The following is an 18326-nucleotide window of genomic DNA, read 5'->3' on the forward strand; positions in this document are numbered from 1 at the left end:
CAGGCTGAGGATTAACCAAGTGAGCCACGGCGACCCTCGTTCTCTTAATTTTTACAACAATATGTTTTCAGTTTGCTTTATACTCATAAGATTAACACTACACCAAGTAAAGAGTTCAGCAAATAAAAGGAAAAAAAAAACACTGTGCCTCAACTGTAGGGACAGAGACTATGAAAAATCACTGAAATGCAAAACATCAGTTTCACTTCTATACATTGCATTTTTGGCAATCTGTTACCACAGATCAGGGAAAATATATGGAGTTTGTCATTTGGGGAATGACTAATTTCACTAAGTATAATGGTTTCAGTTTCATACAATGTGTTGCAAAAGACAAGATTTCATTCTTTTTTATGGCTGTGTATTATTCCATCATATATATTCATATATATATTCACGAAGGCTGTAGTAGTTAAAGTTCCTACAAACAGTGGATTAGTGTACCATTTTCTGCATATCCTTACCAGCATTTATTGTTTTTAAATTTTTGGATGATAGGTATTCTAACTGCAGTGAGGTAAAACCTCATTCTGGTTTTAATTTGCATTTCTCAGAGTCTGTTGGTCATTCGAATTTCCTCTCTTGAAAACCACCTGTTCAAGTCCTTTGCCCATTTCCTAACTGTATTGTTTGTTTTGTTGTTGTTGAGTTTTTTGAGCTCTTTAAAGATTCTGGATATTAATACTTTATCAGTTCCATTGTTTGCAAATGTTTTCTCCCATTCTGTACATTGCCTCTTGACTTTACTGAGTGTTTCCTTTGCAGTGAAGCTTCTCAGCTTGATATCTGTGCTTCATTGATCCTTTCCAAGAAGTCTTTGGCTATGACAATTTCCTGCAGAGTTTCCCCGGTGTTCTCCTCCAGTAATTTGATGGAATCAAGTTGTAGATTTAGATCCTTGATCCATTTTTAGTTGATATTTGTATAAGGTGTAAGGTATATGAGTTATTTTGTTCTTCTGCACCCAGAAATCCAATTTTACCAGCACCATTTGTTGAAGAGACTGCCCTTGCTCCAGGGATTGATTTTAGATCCTTTGTCAAAGATTAGTTGGTTTGAGATATGTGGAATAATTTCTGGAGATTCTATCTTTTCCATTGATCTATATGTCTATTTTTGTGCCAGTATCAGGCTGTTTTGATTATAATTACCATGTTGTATGTCTTAAAATCTGGTATTATCATACCTCTGGCTTTAGTTTTGCTGCATAAACTTGCTTTAACTATTTGGAGTCTATGGTGTTTAGCATTTAGCATTTTTTCTATATCTGAGAAGAATGCCATTGGTATTTGATTGAGAATGTATTGAATCTGTAAATTGCTTCAGGTAGTACATGCATTATGATATTCTTCTCATTCATGAACATGGAATATTTTTCCATTTTTTGCATTTCTATTTCTTTCTTTAATGTTTTATAATTTTCATTGCAAAGGTGTTCCACCTCCTTGGTTAAATATATTCCAAGGTATTTAAATTTTGTAGCAATTTTGAACGTGATTTATCTTAGAATTTCTTTCTTTGCCATGGCACTGTTTGTGTATACAAAGACTATTGTTTTTTTGTGTGTTAATTTTATTTCTTGCCACTTTACAAAACTCTTTTATGAGTTCCAATAGTCATTTAGTGGATTCTTTTGGTTCTGCTCTATATAGAATCATGTCATCTGTAAATAGAGATAATTTGACTTGTACCTTTCTAATTTGTATTCTTTTGATATCTTTTTCTTGCCTAATGGCTCTGACTGAAACTTCCAGGACTATATTTAATAGCAATGGTGATAGCAGGCATCCTTTTCTGGTTCTGGGTATTAGTAGAAATGCTTCCAGCTATTCCCCATTCAGTATGATGCTGGCTGTGAGTTTGTCAAAAATCGCTTTGATATGTTAAGCAATGTCCCTTCTACACCCAATTAACTTAAGGTTTTCATCATGAAAGGGTGTTGTATTTCATCAAATACTTTCTCTGCATCTATTGAGATAATCATGTTTTTTATTCTTCAGTTTGTTAAAGTGATGTATCCCATTTATTGATTTGTCTCTATTGAACCATCCCTGCATAGCAGTGATAAATCCCACCTGATCCAGGTGAATGATCTTTCTGATGTGTTGTTGGTTTCAATTAGCCAGTATTTTTTGAAGATTTTTGGGCCTGCATTCATCTGGGATATTGGTCTATAATTCTCTTTCTCTGTTGTATCTTTCTGCGGCTTAGGAATTATATGATGTTGGTATCACAGAAGGGGGTTGGGAAGATTTCTGCCATTTTAATTGTCTCATAATTGGAGTTAGTTCTTCTTTAAGCATCTGAAACAATACAGCAAAGAAACCATCTGGTCCTGGGCATTTCGTTGTTGGAAAGGTCTATGTTACTGATTCAATCTCCATCTTGCTTGTTGATTTGTTTAGGTATTCTGTGTCTTCATGTTTCAATCTTGGTATATTGCATGTATCCAGAAATCTATTAATTTCTTTTAGATTTTCCAATTTGTTGTCATTTAGCTGTTTGTAGTAATACCTAATGGTTCTTTTTATTTGTGTGGTATCCATTGTTACAAATCCTTTTTCATTTCTGATTTTTTTTTAATTTGGGTTGTCTTCTTTTTTGGCTAGTTTGGCCAATGGTGTAGCAATTTTATTTTTTATTCAAAAAATAAGCTCTTTATTTCTCTGGTCTTTGTATTTTTATTTTAATTTTGTTTATTTCTTCTACAATTTTAAGTATTTCTTTCCTCAACTAATTTTGGTTTGGATTTTTTACTGTTTTTCTTTGCACTTGAGATTCAATGATATCTCATTCATTTGGTGTCTTTACAATTTCTTGATGTAGTCACCAATTTCTATAAGCTTATCTCTTAAAAGATTATACCCCATAGGTTTTGCTATGTTGTGTTTCCATCTTCATTCTTTTCCAGATTTTTTTATTTCCCTTTTTGATTTATTTCTATGACCCAATGTTCAATCAGCAGCATGTTGTGCAGACTCCATATGGTTGCATAATTTCTAGAGATTCTTGAATTATTAATTCCCAGCTTAATTCCATGGCTGTCAGAAAAGATGTGTCATACTATTTCAATTTTTTTTAATTTGCTGAAACTTACTTTATGGGCTAGGATATGGCCAATCCTAGAGCAAGTTCCATGCATTAATTAAAAGAATGTGTATTCTGCAACTGTGGGATGAAAAGTTCTGTAGATTTCAGTTAGGTCCATTAGGTCCATAGTGTGTATTAACTATTGTTTCTCTGTTGATTTTCTGTGTAGTTGATCTGTCCATTGGTGAACATGGGGTTTGAAATCCCCCATTACAAGTGTATTGGTGTCTATGTCTCACTTTAGATCCATTAACATTTTTTTTAAATAGCCAGGCACCAAGACATTAAGTGTATATACATTTATTTTACCTACATCGTCCTGTTGAATTGAACCCTTAATCATTATATAGTGCCTTTCTTTGTCTGTTTTAACAGTTTTTATGTTGAAGTCTATTTTGTCTGATATTAGAATGGTTACACCTGCTCTTTTTTGCTTTCTGTTAGTATGGAATATCTTTTTCTATCCTTTCATTTTCAATCTGCATTTTTCCTTTTTGGTGAAATGTGTTTCTTATAGGGAGAAAAAGATGGGTCTTGTTTTTTAATCTATTTATCCAGTTTTTATCTGTTAATTTCTGAATTTAGGCCATTTGCATTCAAGGTTATAATTAAGTAACAAATTGGCCCTGCCATTTTAAAAAAATATTTGTATGGTTTACTATGGATTTCCTTTGTATTTTTACTGGGAGATTTTCTGCCTTCACATTCTTTCATAATGATGACTATCTGTGTATCTGTGTGCATCACTTTCTAAAACATTCTTTGTAAGTCTAGATAAGTTATGACAAATTCAGTCATTTTATGTTTGTTATAGGAGGTCATTATTTCACCTTCATTTATAAATGAGAGCTTTTCAGGGGACAATATCCTGGGTTGACAGTGTTTTTCCTTCTAAGACTTGTACTATGAACCTACATTATCTCCTAGCTTGTAATTTTCTGATAATAAATCAGCTGTGAGTCTAATTGGAGATACTCTCATAGTGATTTGACATTTCTCTCGTGCACATTTTAAATTTTTTTTTATGATTTACTTGAAATTTTGACTACAATGTGTCATGTTGAAGGTCTTCTCTGGTAATATCTAGTAAGTTTTTTGTGCCTTGTGTACTAGGATGCCTTTTTCTTTTTCCAAATTAGTTAAGTTTTCTGTAATCATTTCACTGAATAGGCCTTCTAATCCATTCTCTCTTTCCACACCTTCATGAACTCCCAAGACCCATATGTTGGGTTGTTTGATAATATCTCATAAATCTAGAATATTGATTTAATTTTTCTAATTTATTGTCTTTTTGGTCTGATTGAAAAATTGCCAAAGATTTGTTTTCTATCTTGGATATCTTTCTTCTGCCTCAACATGTCTGTTGTTATGGTATTCCACTGTATTTTCATTTGACATGTTGAGTTCTTCATTTCTAATGTTTCAGTTTGATTTCTCTTCAAAATCTTGATCTCATGGAAAAATTTTTCTTCCATGTCATGTACTGATTTTTTTGACATATAAATTTGCTTACCTTTGCTTCTGGGTAATCCTATGAACAATCTTTGGATTTCTTTTTCAGGTATTTTATCAATCATTTCATCTTCACATTCTAATACTGAAATATTGTTTGTTCCTTTTGGGATTCATGTTGTCTTCCTTATTCTTTCTTGAATTCCTGAATTTATTTTAAGGATTAGTGACAAACTTGTTGATTTTTTTGATGGCTTTTACCTTTAAACTATATCTCTGTGTCTTAATGGCGTGTCTACTCCTTTAGTGAATACATAGAAACATATTCTGGGTGTGTCCAGGGAGCACTAGTCAGTGCTCCAGGGTGGGGTGTATAACCAGGGTTATACCAAAGTTGGGCATAGTATATCTCCTCTATGTTAGCATGGGAGAGCATATCATCACCTCTGTTGGTATAACCACACCCTTATGTCTTCTCCTTCAAAGTGATCAAAGCCTCGAGCTAGCCCACAGCAGGTGCAATACTCATCTGTGCTGCCATATGAAGTGCAAAAAGGATCTGTGCAGTCCTCATCTTATGCATAGATCCCACTACAATAGCCCACTCTAAGCAATCAGAGAGCTCTGAGCCTCTGGTACCACACAGAGTGATTACCCAGAGACCCAGTCACACCCTGCACCCTATCTTCCAGTCGCAGAGTTCTTACAGTCTCAGCACAAAAGGCTCCTGTCATCATGGCATACACAGGATCTGCTCTACCCCACTAGCCTGTACTGTTCATGGAGAGAGCATAAACATTCCCATAGCCAAATGCTTGTGGGTAATCTGCCTTGGGGATTTTTGCCCCAGAGCTGTGTATGTTGAGAAGCTGGGGGCACCTGACAGTCCTACATGGGTGCCCCGCACTCTATCATCCTCCCAGCCATACTTAAAGTCAATGAGCAACATAGATTTCTCCCTCTAATAAAATCCCCAAGTCACAAATGCACACAAGATCTGGTGCAGCCACTACTATTGTCGAATGAAGCCTTCTCCCCACTAGTTGTTGGAGACTGTTATGAGGGAACAGGTTAGAAAGAAATGTGCCTGTTTTGGGCTGGATTAGGTGGGCACCCATGTCGTGTTAGGGATCCAGGCCGGACAATGGCACGGGCTGCTACTGTCTGCTTTCACCTTGCTCTCCTAAGCTGGGGCTTTCTCCTGCTCTCAGCTGCAGGTATCTTATGTTGTGTCCACACTCTTTGTTGCATGTTAGCAGCTTCCATGCTAATTCATGACATCCATCTTCCTTTAGAATTTTCAATGCAGATTTATTTTCAACTCTCCCCTGGGAATATACTTCCTCCACTTTTTTGCTGTTATTTTCTCCTAGCGTAAAGCAGTATGTTCTTGCCCTATTGAGCCATCTTGGAATCTCTAAAAATCTAAATATTAAATGAATAAAGTAAAATTATAGAAATATAAGTAGGAAGAAAATTGTTATAGAATCTTCATTTTGGTTTTTTGTGATACAAGCATATTTAAAAATCACTAGCTTTGGATTTGGCTCTGTAGTGAAGAAGTTACTGGTCCCAGTCCTAGCTGCTCCACTTCTGATCAGACTTCCTACTGATGTGTCTGGGAAGCAGTAGAAGATGATCCAAGTTCTTGGGTCTCTGCACTCATATGAGAGACTCAGAGCAAGTTCTTGCTCCTGGATTAGGTCTGGTCCAGCACTGGCTGTTGAAAGCATTTGGGCAGTAAACTAGTAGATGGAAGATCTCTCTCTCTCTTCCCATCTCATCCTCTTTCCCTCTCTCTTTCTTTCTCTCTCTCTCTCTCTCTCTCTCTCTCTATATATATATATATATATATATATATATCTATATATATATATATATATATATATCTCAAAAGCATTATCTTGAACATGTTTTATAAAAAAGAAATTCCCTCAGGTTTTGAAAGAAAATGGATCTCAAGAAATCAAGCAGGAATGAGCAAAATAATTCCAAGGTTGATAATAAGTACAGCTGTGAAAAAACTCGAAGATGCTACCAAAAGGCAGGATTACCTAAACTCTAGGGCAGAAATCTTTGACATCTGGATAGGAAGTTCTCTTCTTCATCTGGGAGGCTAATAAGCATCAGACTCTTTGATGGTGTTGAGGAATTACCAAGTATGAAACACAATAAATGAATCAGAGAGAACCACCCATAGATGACACTCATTACTGGTGCAGCACAGGAGGGCAGGCCTTCTGAGACAAGCTGGTCTTTCCTGAGGCTTTTAGCGTGAGAATTACTGAGCTCTCAACAGTACATTGTTCTTTGCAGCCACAAAATGCCAACAGCCTAGATTCCACATGGCATCAGTGGGACTGCTGTTATTCCCCAGCTGTGTAATATCTATTCACCTGAACTATGTTTCCTCACAAGTTATGTAATTCTAATTAAAATTAAACTTTCAAGTTTCATTGGTAGACATTCTCTGTATGGGGAAAGAAAACACAATTCTAGAGAAAAACTGGAAACAGTTTCCATTACAAGTAGGATGTTCTAATTAGGGATGGAAGAGATGCAGCAGTGGTCAACACAGGAAAAACAAATAGAGCCCATGTCTTTATTCACTGGAAGGCTCAGCTAGACACCTGGCTCCAGGAATTTCAGTAATTTTTGCTTGATTGAATTTATGTTTGGACCAAATTCAGACACAACTGTCATCTTCAAATTTCTTATAACTTGGCACCTACAATATTGAAGTATTAATTATTTTCATCAACTTTCATTGTTCTTTTCAATATTTACAAGTAAAAACCTAAGATAGTGGTACAAAAGAAATTAGAAAAGTCCCAAATTTTATACTAAGTCTTAGAAGAAATTGATTCTTAATGAGTATTAGGTAGTGATGTGCTAAAGTCAATTTTTACCAGCTGGTAAGAACGGATCATACGTAACTCTTCCAAGTAGGCAACTTGATTTGATGCCGATAGCCTGTATCAGCCAAAGAGGGGGTACTTACACTACAGGAATTGGCAAGTGCCACATCAGGGTTTTTTCCAGTTATTAAATGTTTACCAGCCTACAAGTGATAGGAGATGGCAGCTGGAAGCTATCAGATTTATTAATCTCTCAAAACTTCAAATACTTCAAATCAAATTAAGATCATTGATGCAAAGACAACTTAGACCAATTAGTAACCTGAAGACTGTTCAATTCAGGAGATTCTACTATTCTTAAGACATCAAAAATATACAAATAAAATAAAAGCAAAACAGTGAGTCATTACATGATTATAAGGGAAAAAACAATACTTACCTTTACATTGTATTCTATTCCCCCATATAGCAATTTTCAAAGTACAAATAACAATAACATCTTTCTTGCCACAAAGTAGCATTTGTTCCATCTAAAGTTATCAATGTCCACATTTTACAGGTGAGGAAACTAGGTGAAGTAAAGCATACAGTTGTACAGCAGATTTATAACAGAAACAACTGTAACATTTTTGAGTTGATTTCCCTAGTATTTGGTGCTGACAAAGGAGCTGTCTATAATCATTCAAATGTTTTCCTAAAGGGCAGCAACTTTCATTTAATATTATTCTTGGCTTATTTTATTCTCATCGGTGTGTGTGAAGAGATGCGCCACAGCCCCGAGCTCACTCCTCTTCTACTGCACATGCTAAGCTTCATTGAGGTTCCGCACTGGTTCTCCACCAGATGTTCAATGTTACCTCCCTACTGAAGGTTGTGACAAAACCCCAGAGAGTAAAACGATGGCAATCTGTCAGCCAGTCATCATTACATATTTTTTTTCATTTTCCATTATTTCCCACCTTATGTCACTGTTTTAGTGTGCAAATTGCTCATTGTTTATTTCTGCTCATTTTTTTCCATCAGTATTTTTAATTTTAATGACATTCAACTGCTGAGAGTATTCTTCAGAGCAAAGCTACATGTTTCTTCCTTGAAGAGAAAGACAACAAGGACACATCTATTACAGGGAGAAATCCAGAGGTACAGGGTGTTTTGGCATCAGCAGCAGGAAGTGTGATGGATGCCCTGATTTACATTTTAATCCCATCAGATTGTTGCTGAAAATTATGATAGAGTGTTATTTACCCACTAAAACTCTCACAATTTAATTGAAAAAGACTGAATTTGAATCATCCTGCAAGCATCTGGTTGCAAGCAACTAGAATTTTGGTTGTGTACTTAGAAGTATATAATGTTAAACTATTCCTACATTTTTGTTTCCTTTTTCAGCATGGCTTCTCCTTCCAAATCTAATATAGTAAGCCAACAAGTTTTGTTAACATCCAAAATTATATTAAAGCTAATATAAGTATAGGACCAACAACTCCGACCTTATCAACCAAGGCCCTACTCTCAAAGCTTATGGCTTTGCCCCAACAATGCTACAAATAAAAATATTTATATGGGCCAGCGACGTGGCTCAATAAGCTAATCCTCCACCTAGCGACGCCAGCACACCGGGTTCTAGTCCTGGTTGGGACGCTGGATTCTGTCCCAGTTGCCCCTCTTCCAGGCCAGCTCTCTGCTGTGGCCCGGGAGGGCAGTGGAGGATGGCCCAAGTGCTTGGGCTCTGTACCCCATGGGAGACCAGGAGAAGCACCTGGCTCCTGCCTTTGGATCAGCGCGGTGCGCCTGCTGCAGCGTGCTAGCCGTGGCGGCCATTGGAGGGTGAACCAATGGCAAAAAAAGGAAGACCTTTCTCTCTGTCTCTCTCTCTCACTATCCATTCTGCCTGTCAAAAAAAAATTTATTTGAAATTTGATACTGGATACACTAGAGATAGAAGCAAAATGACAATGGAATAAGAGAAAAAGGAGTAATTACTTTTTGGCAAGAATAGAAAGCATCACAGAATTAATGATATTTATGTTTGGACATTGAATTATAAAAGCATAGTCTCTATGTACATTAAGAGAGATGCTGTGGTATGAACTATGTAAAATGATGTACCCAATAATAATAAAAGTGGTATATATTAATAAAACTATTTAAATAAAAAATAACACGACTAAATGGCACAGGGGGAGTCAGGGATTTGGACTAATGGGTAAGACCCCTTCCACGTGTACTACCAGAGTGCCTTGGTTTTATACCCAGCTCTGCTCCTATCTTCCTGCTAATTCAGACTTTGAGAGGGAATGGTGATGATTCAAATGACTGTGTCCTATCACCTGCATGGGAGAACTGGAATGAGTTTCAGGCTCCCTGCTAGATACTCACCCCAGCTGTAGCAGACATATGGAAAACAAACCAGTAGATGAGACTTCCCTCTGTCTCTCTCTTTCTCTATCTCTCTTTCTCTCAGAAAAAGAAATAAGTAAATATATTCTTAAAAGTCACATAGAGAGAATACACATTTGATAAAAAACAGTATGTAGTAGATTTGGTACCATGGAAGAAGGATTAAAATTTAGTAAATGTTACAAAGGACTTCAGATTCTGAGCTAACTTTTCAGAAATGTATCTACTAAGTGTTATGGCTCCATTGGAATTTCTTTAAAAATTCACTTTCCTTGTTCTTTATGAGCTCTACAAAAGATTTTATTTTAATTTCATTCTGATTCTTATTGTCAATAATAAGTGAAAAGAGAACATACCCTTAGTTAATTCATAAATAGAAAATTTCTGTTCAGTTCATTTATTCCACAGATATTTTTCAGTTGCTTCCATTGTACCTCAGAGTCTACTAGTTATGACATTTAGTGGGTGACAGCACAGGAAACATTCATGATAGGGCTATTCTTTGCAACAGAGTCAAAACTCTATTGTGGCTGTTCCTCTGGTAGTGTACAGTGACTTTGGCTTAAATACTTAGGGCATTAGAAAAACACTGGCGATTTTAAAAAGATGATCTTTTTGAGTACCTATCTGATTCTAGTCAGCATCTGTGAAAACACCTTCCTGTTGCCATGTCAACAACTATTGTGACCAATTTTCAAAAATCCACTGATCAGGAAAGGTATTGAATACTACCAATGTATTATCAGGTAGATATAACTGTCTACCATTATTTTTTTGCATAGCCATTAGAAAACAGACACTAGGATTGTTATTAATTTGGCAATGCAACCCTGTAAATTACATGATATTATTACCTCCATTTTGTGCATCAAAATGCCAAGCCTCTTAGTGCGTAGGTTAAATTGATTATTACTGCTATGAATTCAAACCCAAATTTATCGTGACTCAAATCAAACCCTATAATGTATGTGTTCATTTATCTCAGACTGTTTATTTGTTCATGTACTAGGTAGTAAATCAAACAGACCATGAAATGGGATGAGAGTAGGTCTTGCAGTTTATAGCTACACAAGTACTAGTAATCAAACAATTAGTAAATTTGTGCTAATCCACCCCTAAAATAAAGACATTAAATGAATCTAAGTGATGTAATTGTTACATATTTTTTCAGGAAATTATACATAATTTTTCCAAGCTAATCAAATATGGTACAAAATATCTCCCTTTTGATATGAAATCTGTATCTGAAATGTTCTTAGATTCATACACCTTTGATGAAATCAAAGTAGTTCTTATATTATTCTTAAAAAATTAAACTTATTCCTGCTAATTAAGTGAATAAATTTATTAATGAATAATGTTTTCTTTAAGAGCACAGATACCAATTTATTGCACTGAATCAATTATATACACAGAATTGAAGAAACAGAAGAAGTTGTATGCTTTAGAAAACAGGAAAATACTACACAAATGCAACATTATTGTTTGGATGCTATAAAGAACACATAGCTTCACGCACTTATATAGTATTCTTTTCATTTGCAATAGATACAAATAGTTCATAGATATATAGAGAAGTGATAGACACAGAAATAGTTGGTAGATATTCAAAAGATGGTAAATCTAGCAAGTAAAATATCAAAGGATGCTTTTCATGTCCTATTGTCAACAGTTGTTCAACTAATCTTAATCTTTTGCTATAAACACTGTACTTTTCAATAGGATTTTAGTTGAAGCCTTACTCACAGCTGTCTGTCTCAGTTCCTTAAAGCTCTATCACCATCAGAGTAAATTGGATATTACTAATTCAGGATGGGAACTTGAAAATGGCAGTTTGAATGTAAATGCAAATTCAATCTGCCAAGGAGATGCTTCGGATTACCCTTGTACTACAGACAAGGTTTATCTTTTGTGGGTACCGCAAACATTAAAAATGGAAAGTATAAATTTAAGCCAGGTGTATTATAATCTGTGATCATTATAAATAAGAAAATTAGACATCCCAGAAATCAAAATGAAACATTCTCATAAGGCCCATTACTTCAGCTCCTGTTGGCTTTTTCTTTACCCATTCATATTTGCTCATCTGTGGTTATACATCATAGCTACCCCCAACCAACAGCTCACAACCTAAAAGAAAAAGTTAAATATGTAGATTTTTAAATAGACTTCAGGTCTCTACCTTTAAAAAGAACTATAAATGAGAATAGGGCAAAGAGTCAATGGTTCCAACCCATGAGATAGATACCTGACATTGACTCTGTGTTGCCTGCTAGTAGTTCTTCAGTGAAAGTTGCTTCCTTTTATCCTCAGAGATATTCTTAACGATGAAAATCAGGTTACGCTAATTCCATTTCATGATCATCCTAGGAAAGGACACAAAGTGTTATTCTTGGTGCTGGACTCTTCAGATTCACTCGCATGCATTAACCTTCATGGTATTTGTTGAGTTATTCGACTCTTTGTATATCATGAATAATTTCATTAAACATTAAGGATTTACCCACACTGTATTTTTGTGTATTTTTAAATATTTACAATTTGTAATACTGAATAAATATGTAGTAGGTGGGTTTCTAGGATTTAATATTGCTTAAACCTGTCAAGTATTATAACCTTTTGGGGCTTATATAATATTCAGCCCCTTAATTCAGCGTCAGAGCTGTTATCATATGTTGATGGGAAAATAACAGCCATGTTGGGGCTCTCCAGTTACTAATAATTCCTATTTTGATTTGATTAGCATATAAATGTTCCTAGATTTATGCAGTGTCAGGGGAAAATGTATTAATATACTCCTCAGGGTTCTCTCTTTCTCTCATTTTAATCAGGCAAGAGAGAAAGAATCTTGTCATGCATGAAGACTAACTTGCTTTTCTTCAAATCCTTGACTTAAGAAGTTCCCAGAAAAATATTTGGTAAAACATGACATCAAAGGAGACTTTAATTTTCAGTTTATGTGGGGACCATTGATGAAATAGATCCTTTCTTCTGTTTAAGTTTCTTCGGACGTTTATATAGCGATGGAAGTGTAATTCAGAGACATCTTGATAAGCCCTGGCCTGATCACCTAACAATCATCTTCTTGAAGAATTCCTAAACAATGGCAGCTCTGTCAACCACAGTTCTAAAATAGGTTTCCACACACTTCACTAATATACTGGAAAAACAAACAACAACCAACAAACCCAAGTGCATTTATTTTGATTGTAGTGCTATCAAGAGTGTTCCTAGTGACCAAATGGTACGTTGTGGGATCACAAAGGCATTGCTACAGGCAGTGTTGTTAAGACAACCCCTAAAAGAATCTTAGCATTCATTGTGTTGATGAGATTGGAAATGCGATTGGAAAGGAAAAAGTAAAGATAAAGGAACTGTAGATGAATATTAAAACTCAATGAGATTAAAACACATCAAGCAAAAGTCAATTTTCTCTAGCCTATTAGTGAGCACTCTAGCTCTCAGCACTGACTCTGCTTTGAAAGAAATTTACGAAAGAGGAACTTAAACAAAATACACAAATTGTGAGTAAAATGATCTCATGAGGTGTTCATGAGCCTACCTAGGGATGAATAAGTCTATTCTGAATACATGGGACTGAATATATTTGGACTTTTATGGTTTACTGCAATTCAGTAAAAGCTTTACTCATAATGATAAACACAGAGGCATGTGAATCGACATATTGACTGTAGCCACACTTTGAATGAGACAGGTAAGGCAGAAGGAATAATAAAAATTAATCTGGATGACCTGGAGGAAGTGTATGCTTCTACTTTGGATGAAAAATACAAGGCAAAAAAAAAAAAAAAAAAACCAGGATAGTAATCAAAATTAGTTTTGAAAGATTTTCCTGAAAGAACAGAAGAGTTATTTATAAGCTATGTTTAGAAACAAAAGATTATGTAAGTTTTCTCATACAGTTTTCTCTCTCTTATCATCTTTATATTTTATTTGTATTTTGATGGCTGACCATTTACAAAATTGTCTTCTTCTGAACATAATTCTAAGATCAAATTTTGAGGATTAAAATTTTTTATTCCAAAATATCTCAATTTAAGCTTTATCTTTTTCATTACCTTTCAGCACATATTTCATTTACCATTCAAGCAGGTATTTGCTACATATCTCCTTACAAAATTACCTATTTCACTTTCTTCTTGTAATTTTGAGCATATATTCTTTAAAAATCTTAACTGTTTCTACCAAAAGAACTTAATTGATTAATAAAGATACTTTCATTTAATTTTTCTTATCAGTATCACTTAAAAATGCAATTTTCTAAATTACTTAATAGAATAGACAGAATTCTGTGAATATTTTGTGAGTATTTTTGAGTTTGTTTATGATATGTACAATATTTATCATTTATTTGAACTACTTGTTATTTGCCTTTATTTGCCAAAGAAAATACATATTTCTTGATTTCAGACTACAGAAGATGTCATGGGAAATTTTCTTCCAAGATTCCTAAAATCTACAAATTGCCAACTTATTCTTCTATATAAGGCAAAATTAGGACTAAATTCAGAATTCACCAAGAATCTCTTTGCTTTTCTGGAAACTTGTCAGGGCACAACCTATAAATTAAACAGAAGGTAGGCATATAACAAATATTTGCTACATAGAGTTATGAAAATGCTTAATAAAAAAGAAAGTGAAGAATTTTTTTTTAAGACCAGACTTAAATTATACATCAGAAAATAGCCTAGATTAGTCTGAGAACCATTGCAAGCTAACATCAAAATGCCCTGTGTGCTCCTCAACAGATGTTGTAAATTGCAGAAAGTATTTTTATTGGTAAAGCATTATGTAGGAATAAAGGGTAAAGTGAATTATTAGAGGAATAACAGACCAGGTATTATTTGATTAAAGAGAATAAGGTGAGAGCCAGCGCTGTGGCACAGCGGGTAAAGCCTCCACCTTCGGTGCTGGCATCCCATATGGGCGCTGGTTCATGTCCTGGCTGTTCTACTTCTGATCCAGCTCTCGGCTATGACCTGGGAAAGCAGTGGAAGAGGACCCAAATCCTTGGGCTCCTGTACCAGCGTGGGAGACCAGGAAGAAGCTCCAGGCTCCTGGTTTCAGATCAGCACAGCTATAGCCATTGCAGCCATTTGGGGAGTGTATCAGCGGATGGAAGACTTCCTCTCTCTCTCTCTCTCTCTGCCTCTGACTCTATGCAACTCTGCCTTTCAAATACATAAATAAATCTTAAAAAAAAAAAAAAAAACAGGGTGGTCACTCAAAGACTTTTATGTAGGGTTATCATAAGAAGGACAGGACAAAGCCAAGAAATTTTGTGTCAATGGGCAGTGGAGCTCATGAATATAAAGGGCCTAATTGTCATACAACAGGGCTAGAAATTCTAAGTTGATTGCAGTGAGACCAATATGGTCTAAAGCCTAGTTGATTTTGGAAATAAAAACAGTTTCAATAAAATTGTATGGTACCTAGAATTAATTAGGTTCACAACAATGCGCTATGCTCCATGTGATGGGACTCCTTACAAGTAGTGAGAAAAATTCATCTTGAAGGATTAGCAATGGAGGCATCCTCATGAAAAAATATTCAATCATTTCATCAATTGTTTGAAACAGCCAGGATCATTAGCTCGGTCACTAGATTTATTCTATACTCCAGGGAAACTGCATATGAAGTGGAGGGTGACACTCTTGAATGGACTGAAGCGTATGTATGAATGTACACACAGGTATAAAAAGATATCTAAAGACAATATATTCATGGAAACAGAAAAGTAAGAGAGAAATTTTTCTTAAAAAGAAGACAAATGATTTTAAATAAGCAAAATTAAGCATGAGATGTGGTAGACTCACTGAGTGGTAAGAAAGGACAAAACATATATTGATGGCCGGCACCACGGCTCACTAGGCCAATCCTCTGCTTGTGGTGCTGGCACCCCGGGGGGAACCGGTGCCAAATTCTGTCCTGGTTGCTCCTCTTCCAGTCCAACTCTGTGCCCGGGAAGGCAGTGGAGGATGGCCCAAGTGCTTGGGCCCTGCACTCACATGGGAGACCAGGGGGAGGCACCTGGCTCCTGGCTTTGGATCGGCACAGTGCTCCGGCCATAGCAGCCAGAGGGGGTGAACCAACTGAAGAAAGACCTTTCTCTCTGTCTCTCTCTCTGTCTAGCTCTGTCTGTCAAAAAAATAAATAAAAAAGAAAAAAAAAAGAAAGGACAAAACATATATTGATGAAGAATAAATAATTAAACAAAATAATCAATTAGCTATCATTCCAACATACTATCATGGACATTAAAAAGCAAAAAAAAAAAAAAAGTCCTCAATAAATTGGTTGAAAACTACAGCAAATTTAAATGAGTCTATTCAATTATTGTATAGAAAAAGAGAAAACACAAATTAAGAAGTTGGTAAACAAGATCAAAGAATACTTTCAAAATGTAGCAAGTTAAAATAGAGAGATGGGAAACATGATAAAAACGATATATACTTAAATGCTAATTTAAGAAGTTTGGAAAGAAAAGAGTCAAATAATAGTTGAATACATTAAGATATAAGTAGAACAATTTAAAGAGACCACCACACTCACCTAGGAATAAACAGAAAATGGAAAGAATTCTATTATACTCACATTTAATTTAATTAATTAATTTATTTTTTATTGATATTGACAGGTAGAGTTATAGACAGTTATAGAGAGAGACAGAGAGCAAGGTCTTTCTTGCATTGGTTCACTCCCCAAACGGTGCTATGCCGATCCACAACCAGGAGCCAGGAGTTTCTTCCTGGTTTCCCATGAAGGTGCAGGGGCCCAAACACCCGGGCCACAGCAGAGAGCTAGACTGGACATGGAGCCACAGCAGAGAGCTAGACTGGACATGGAGCCACAGTAGAGAGCTAGACTGGACAAGGAGCAATCGGGACTAGAACCTGGTGCCCATATGGGATGCTGGCGCCTCAGGCAGAGGATTAACCAAGTGAGCCACAGTGCGGGCCCTTATTTTATTTTTAAAGATTGATTTTATTTTTATGTACTTGAAAGGTAGAGTGCCAGAGAGGACAAAGACAAGTCCATTTTGCATCCATTGGTTCACTCCAATAAATAGTCACAATAACCAGGATGAAGCCATGGTACTGGAACTCCATCTCGGTTTCCTTCATGGGTGACAGTGGACCAAGGACTTGGACCAGCTCCTTCTAGCTTTCCAGGTTAATTAGCAGGGAACTGGATGGAAGCAGAGCCGGGATTGAAACCAGCACTCTTATATGGGATGTTGGTGCTGCAAGTAGCATCACAAAACTGACTCATAGTGACATTCTAAAACACCCAGGCCAAAGGATTTTATATATATATGTACATATAATTATATATAACTATATATAATATATATGAATGTGTGAAAACAAACCATATACTCATAAAATTTGAAAGTTATTGTTTTTTGTCAGTAACATTGGATATAAGATGGTAATCAAAAATTTTCAAAAATGCTAAAAGAAAAAATTTAAATCTAGATACCAATATCCTCTATTTTGACAAATATAATGATAAAATCAAGATGCATAAAAAAGTCAAGAACTGGAAATATTGCCATTTTCTCTAATTCATTGTAAGTATTTTTTTTAACTTTTATTTAGTGAATATAAATTTCCAAAGTACGGCTTATGGATTACAATGGCTTCCCCCCCATAACGTCCCTCCCACCCGCAACCCTCCCCTTTCCCACTCCCTCTCCCCTTCCATTCATATGAGGATTCATTTTCGATTCTCTTTATATACAGAAGATCAGTTTAGCATACACTAAGTAAAGATTTCAACAGTTTGCTCCCACACAGAAACATAAAGTGAAAAATAATAGATGATTTTTTAAATGATGATGAAATCAGATCAGACCTATTGTCATGTTTAATCCCAGTGAGAGTCAAGTTGGGAATTGATAATTTCTTCTTCTTTTTTTTTTTTTTTTTTTTACAGAAGATCAGTTTAGTGTACATTAAGTAAAAATTTCAACAGTTTGCACCCCCATAGAAACACAAAGTGAAATATACTGTTTGAGTACTCGTTATAGCATTAAGTCTCAAGTATTTTTTAAAAAAATTTATCTGAAGGCAGAGTTACACAGAGAGGAGAGAAGGAGAGAGAGGGAGAGAGAGAGAGAGAAAGACAGAGAGACAGAGACAGAGAGACAGAGGGAGAGAGGGATCCTCCATCCACTTAGTCACTCCCAAATGACCACAACTGCAAGAGCTGGGCCAGGTGGAATCCAGGAACCAGGAGCTTTCTCCTGGTCTCTCACATGGGTACAGGGGCCCAAGCATTCAGATCATCTTCTGCTGCTTTCCCGTCATTCAAACCATGAAGTAAGAAGTACTACAAACCCCAAGAGGGGTAAGTGAGTTTGGTAAATATGCTAAAACTACTGAAATCCCAAAAAACATATGAGAGCTAGAAAGAGAAAGAGAGCAAGATTACCATAAATGATACAGGAGAAATGTTAGATGAACGACGTTAGAATAAAAAACTTTCAAACAATGAGGAACA

Source organism: Oryctolagus cuniculus, chromosome 10 (genome assembly GCF_964237555.1).
Source record: "Oryctolagus cuniculus chromosome 10, mOryCun1.1, whole genome shotgun sequence".
In the NCBI taxonomy this organism is placed as follows: domain Eukaryota; kingdom Metazoa; phylum Chordata; class Mammalia; order Lagomorpha; family Leporidae; genus Oryctolagus; species Oryctolagus cuniculus.